Source organism: Chiloscyllium plagiosum, unplaced genomic scaffold, assembly GCF_037043375.1.
Source record: "Chiloscyllium plagiosum isolate Xiang-an unplaced genomic scaffold, Cpla_swu_hap1 HiC_scaffold_37, whole genome shotgun sequence".
In the NCBI taxonomy this organism is placed as follows: domain Eukaryota; kingdom Metazoa; phylum Chordata; class Chondrichthyes; order Orectolobiformes; family Hemiscylliidae; genus Chiloscyllium; species Chiloscyllium plagiosum.
In genome coordinates this window covers 31328607-31334606 of record NW_028270175.1, presented here as the reverse complement: position 1 = coordinate 31334606, position 6000 = coordinate 31328607, and positions in this window count along the sequence as shown.

Here is a 6000-nt window from a genome sequence, read left to right as displayed (position 1 = left end):
CCCACGATTCTGATGATCAGAAACCACTAGAGCTTCACTCTTGTGGTTAATGGCATCACCAGAAGTGTTTGCATGAATTACTCCCTTGCAATTCACTGCCAACAAAACACTCTCTTCGAAACAAAGTACATGTGGCGGTAATGTATTGCTTGCAGACTCTGAAAATAAATAGTCACAGGTTAAAGTATGTGATCACTTCTTATCACTGTTAACCAAAGTGGCCCTTAGACACAGTTTGGAAAGGAGGATTGGTGGCAGCATTATCCCAAACATTAGCTGGTAGTAGTTGGTTCCGAATCTGTATCGATCTACCAGCTTCCACCGGCTGAGATATGCCCATTGTAGCACTCAATTGTTCAGTATTTATGAGAATCTGAAAACTGATGTTCTTTTGGGCTCAGAACCTGAGTAAGAAGCTGGAGCTGAGAAATGCATTTTGCAGACAAGTTGTGATTAGCAGTGATATTTTAAAACTCTTCTAAATAAATCTGTTGCACATTGGGAAACTAATGCCATCTCTACGTTGCTCTGAGGTACATAAAATTCAGCACAATCACAATAAACTGGATTCAGAAACATGAAAGAAGCCATTGGCAACAAGTCATTGAGTCATAGAGTCATACAGCACAGAAACAGGCCCTTCAGTCCAACTTGTCCAGGCTGACCGGTTTCCCAAATTAAATTAGTCCTATTTGCCTGCAATTGGTCCATATCCCTCTGACCTTTCCTATTCATGTACTTGTCCAAATGTCTTTTAAATGCTGTAACTGTACATGCATCTATCATTTTTTCTGGCATCCCATTCAACATACGAACCACTCTTTGGGTGAAAACGTTACCCCTCAGGTCCCTTTTAAATCTTTCTCCTCTGACCTTAACAATATACCCTCTACTTTTGAATTCTCCCACCCTGGGAAATGACCTTTGCTATTCACTTTATCTATGTCCCTTGTGATCTTATAAACCTCCATAAGGTCATCCCTCAACCTTCTATGGTCCAGTGAAAAAAGTCTCAGCCTCTCCTTATAACGCAAACCCTCCATTCCCAGCAATATCCTGGTAAATCTTTTCTGAACCCATCCAATTTAATACTATCCTTCCTTTGGCAAGGCAACTAGAACTGTACACAGCACTCTAAAAGTGGCCTCATCAATGTCCTGCACAACCACAACATGACATCTCAACTCTTATACTCAATGGTCTGAGCAATAAAGGCAAGTGTGCTAAATGGCTTCTTAACTGCCCTGTCTATCTGCGATGCAACTTTCAAAGAACTATGTACCAGAACCCTGAGATCTCTCTGTTCAACAACACTACCCTGGGCCCTACCATTAACTGTATAACTCCTGCCCTGTTTGCCTAACTAAAATACAATACCTCACATTTATCTGAATTAAACTCCATCTGCTACTTCTCAGCTCATTGACCCAGCTGATCAAGGGCTCATTGTACTGTTGATACACTGTTCTTCACTGTGACTACACCATCAATTTTGGTGTTATCCACAAATTTACTAACAATGCCTCCTAAATTCTCATCCAAATTGTTTATATAAATGACAAACAGCGGCAGACCCCACACTTTCAGGGAAGCAAAAAACATTTAGTGGAAAACAAAATTCTCGTCGTCTGAAGTAAATCTAAGGCAAGCATTTATGGGAGTAAGGAACAAACCTTCACCATTATCTGGAATGTAAACTTGGAATGGAAAGGACCATTTGTTGCACGCAAGAATTTCCTATCACAGACCCGGCAGAATTCATTCATTCATGGTCTCGAGAAACAACAATTTCCACACCTGAGCAAAGTTGCTCTTGGCCAAAAGGGCAATATTAGGGCCAAATTACAGGCCATCATCTGACTATGTGAGGGGTTTACCATCAATGAACTGATAGCAAGATAATCATTGGAGGAACTGTGGACTTGGCGTGAACCAAAAGTTTAATATTGTGAGGGACAGAATTAACAACAGCAATCTTTAGGGCACCTTGATATTTTTATTTGCTGTTCTGTTGTTGGCAGCAAGGTTTAGTTTTGTTCAACAGTAACCATGTCAAATTGGTCCTTGACTTATATTCTATACTCTTCTGCATTATAACAATTCCATGGTTCTTTGAATTTTCTTTCTCCCTACCCTGCCTTATGCCTCTACAATTTACCTCCCCTGCTCTGGCCTAAGAGTTGTTACTGGTTCTGGGCCACGAACATACACTGCTACAGGTCTGTCTCTGAACAAGGCCTACCATTTGGTTGAGGGATATTGTGTTTGTGAGGAACAAGAAACTTGACAAACTTACCATTTCCTGTCAAGTCTCTGAGCTCAGTGCCTCTTGAGACTTTGTGACTAAAAGGCCCCCAGGTCTTGCAGCATTCTAGGAGGATTTAGTAAATTAGAAGGTGAACTTAGCTTCCTTTATTTGGTGTATCCCAGGTAACCCCACAGACCTTCATTTAGTTTGGTTTTAAGGTAAGTTTTCCAGCATGTGATCCTCCAGATAAATAAGGCAGGGGATACCTCCTTTGATTGAAGTTGATAGGAGTGAAAGCAAAAGGTAATATAGATTATGACTGGATTGCTCAAAATTCTATCAATAGCAAGAAGGAAAACACGGAGTATGAACAAAATTTACTGGAGGAACACAGCAAACCATCTGCTGCAAGAGAGAAACAGAGTCAATGAACTTTCATCAGCGAACCTTTAATTGTGATTTGATGCAAAAACATGAGTACAGAAGCCTTGACTTTGACAGAGACAGCGGCAGGACAGAATCACATCAGGTTGTCATGAAGGAAACAGGATAAAAAAGTTCACACCTTAGTGGTGCCAATGAAAGTGAAAAACAAGAAATAAAGTTAAGATAGAGGACATGATTTTAAAAGATGGAAGTGAGTGTCATTCTCTGTGCATTCATATGCCTTGAGTACATTAGTTAATAAGTGTGTTGAACTCAGTACAAGTGAATTTGTACTCCACTAATTTGCAAATTTGTTCCAAGGTCCAATAATTCGGATGTGCCAAGTGTGTACAATCTTTGGAAGGTCACTAGTGCACACACTGTAACAGAAGAAGCAGTGTTGTGGAAAGATCTCTTTCAATCCAGATGCTAACATTTCACACCTGCACGCATCGCTCCCAGCTCTAGTTAAATTCACTAACTCCCTGATACAAAGGTATGCAGGAAATGCAGGAGTATTTTTAGTTGCCGCCATGAATTTAAAACTCTCAAATGCTAACTATGGCGTATACAGGACGTCGGCAACTCGATGTGAAATTACAGTACTGTCTTCCTTGGGAACCTGACTTGGAGGAGTCAGCCTCCCTATCTGCCTGTCAGCACCACATGAAATTAGCTGACACTGTACACCACACCTTGCAGGCTGGGGCTTGCAGGAGACGGCAAACACTAGGGTGTTTTTTTTGCTTCTGTATGGTGGGGCCCTGATTTACTTTGAGCTGTACCCCTGGGATATTGTGCTACTTTACAGATTAAATTACCTATATTTCAGCGAGGAGCAAAATTAGGCTTGAATTCCATTCAGTAGATCTGTCCCTGCTAGGCAAATTTCATTGCTATAACTTGCCCGGTTGACATCCTTGTTTTGTGTTGCAGAGATACTGCAAATGCATCAGGTTAACCATTAACTCGCCAGACTCAACCAAACTGTTCTTGCCGTCTCCCAGAAATACCTTTATCTCACATGCACTGTCACAAAAGGACATCCATGCAAAAGTGAGGACAGCAGATTTTAGAAACTAGAGTCTAGATTAGAGTGGTGCTGGAAAAGCACAGCAGGTCAGGCAGCATCTGAGGAGCAGGAAAATCGACGTTTCGGGCAAAAGCCCTTCATCAGGAATGGGGCTTTTGCCTGAAATATCGATTTTCCTGCTCCTCAGATGCTGCCTGACCTGCTATGCTTTTCCAGCACCACTCTGATCTAAACAAAAGGACATCCATCTGTTCTAACGGATACTAGTTTGATAATGCAGACCTTGAGAATTGCAGTAAAAAAGACATTTTCTTCAATTTTTTCATTCTAATCTCACGAAACTAAAAATCACACAACACCAGGTTATAGTCCAACAGTTTTATTTGGGAGTACAAGCTTTTAGAGTGCTGCTCCTTTGTCAGATAGCTAGTGGGGCAGGATCATAGGAGACAGAATTTATATTTGATGAAGGAGCAGTGCTCCAAAAGCCAGTGCTTCCAAATAAACCTGTTGGACTCTAACCTGGTGCTGTGTGATTTTTAACTTTGTCCACTCCAGTCCAACACCAGCTCCTCTGCATCGTGGCTACTCTCATTAAGGCAATTTGCAAAAAAATACCAAGGTAAAGGGAAAACAACATTTATACTGTATGAGAGGGGAGCGCTAAATAGTTAGCAAGAGGCATTGTCAGAGATAGTGCATGATCATTTGATTCGATTTGATTTATTATTATCAAATGCACCGAGATACAATTAGAAGTATTGTTTTGCGTGCTACCCAGGCAAATCACACCTTATGTAAGTATATCAGGGTCTTATCGAACAGAATGCAGAATATAGTGTCACAGCTGCAGAGAAGGCGCTGAGAAAGATCAACCCTAATACAGAGGAATCTCGATTATCTGAAGAACATGACCAGACAGTATTTTGTTCGGTTAATTGAATTCCGGATAATCAATGCCAGATAACATAGTTTAGCTGTGCATCGGGACATTGAGATCTTGCTGGATAATCCGATATTCAGATAATCAAATGCCGGATAATCGAGGTTCCTCTGGATATGAGAGATTCGTCCAAAAGTCTGATAACAGCAGGGAAGAGGTTGAATCTGTTGGTATGTGTTTTCAAACTTTTGTGTTCTCTGCACAACGGAAGAGGCAAGCAGATCTCACAAGTAGTAGGCAGGATGAATGAAGAGTTAACCCAGTGGATTCTTAGGGTTGAGAGAACACCCTGCTCTCCTTTGAATGGTGGCATGGGAATATTTGACTGACATGACCTCAGCTTAGTGTACGAGCCTGCACCTGACTCAGTCACATCCCGAGTCACAAAGAAAATCCATCTCTACCAGGAAATCACAACTGACCTCACTGCCCTAGACCAAGGAGGGAGAAGACAGTCAGGTCTGGCCCAGTGAACCTGCTTATGTAAAGACAACCAGTGAGGCTGAGATCAGGTTCATTGTGAATTCTCCCGTGGTCTCACTGTCAATGTTATCAGTTCATCAATAGTCACTGGAATCAGATACCACGGGATTGAACAAATTCTCAGAAGGCTCAGCATCTTGAACAAACAGCTAGAGAGTGATTGAAAATATATGAATAAAGTGTGGATGGCAGAGTTCAAGCATGTGGGATGTTGTTGACTTTAATGTACTGACTGTTCTTTACTCTTTTAGTTCATGTGTCATCACAGTCACTCAAATGATTAACTGCTTTGAATTCATTGCGTTTCTATTATCCTATCATACTTTCAGGCTCCGCTGCTTTCTTTAATATGGACATAAAGTATATTATTTTCTGTCAGATTTTTCAGCTGGAAATTTGCCCTTCTTCGCTGGACAACGAAGTTGTGATTCACAGTGTGCCCTGCACATCACAATGGAAGCATAGAAACTAGATGCAGGAGTAGGCCATTCAGCCCTTCGAGTTGGTACCCCCATTCAATATGATGATGGTTGATCATACAATGTTAGTATCTCATTCCCGCCCTCTCCCCATACCCCTTGATCCCTTTAGTCGTAAAGGCCATGTCCAGCTCCCTCTTGAATATATCTAATGAACTGGCCCCAACAGCTTATTGTGGGAGAGAATTCCACAGGTTCACAACTCTCTGCGTGTGAAGAAATTCTTCCTTATCTCAGTCCTGAATAAGCTTACGCCTTATTCTCAGACTGTGACCCTTAGTTCTGGACTCCCCCAACACTGGGAACATTCTTCCTACATCTAGCCTGTCCAGTCCCATCAGGATTTTATATATTTCAATAAGATCCCTTTCTCACTCTTCTAAATTCC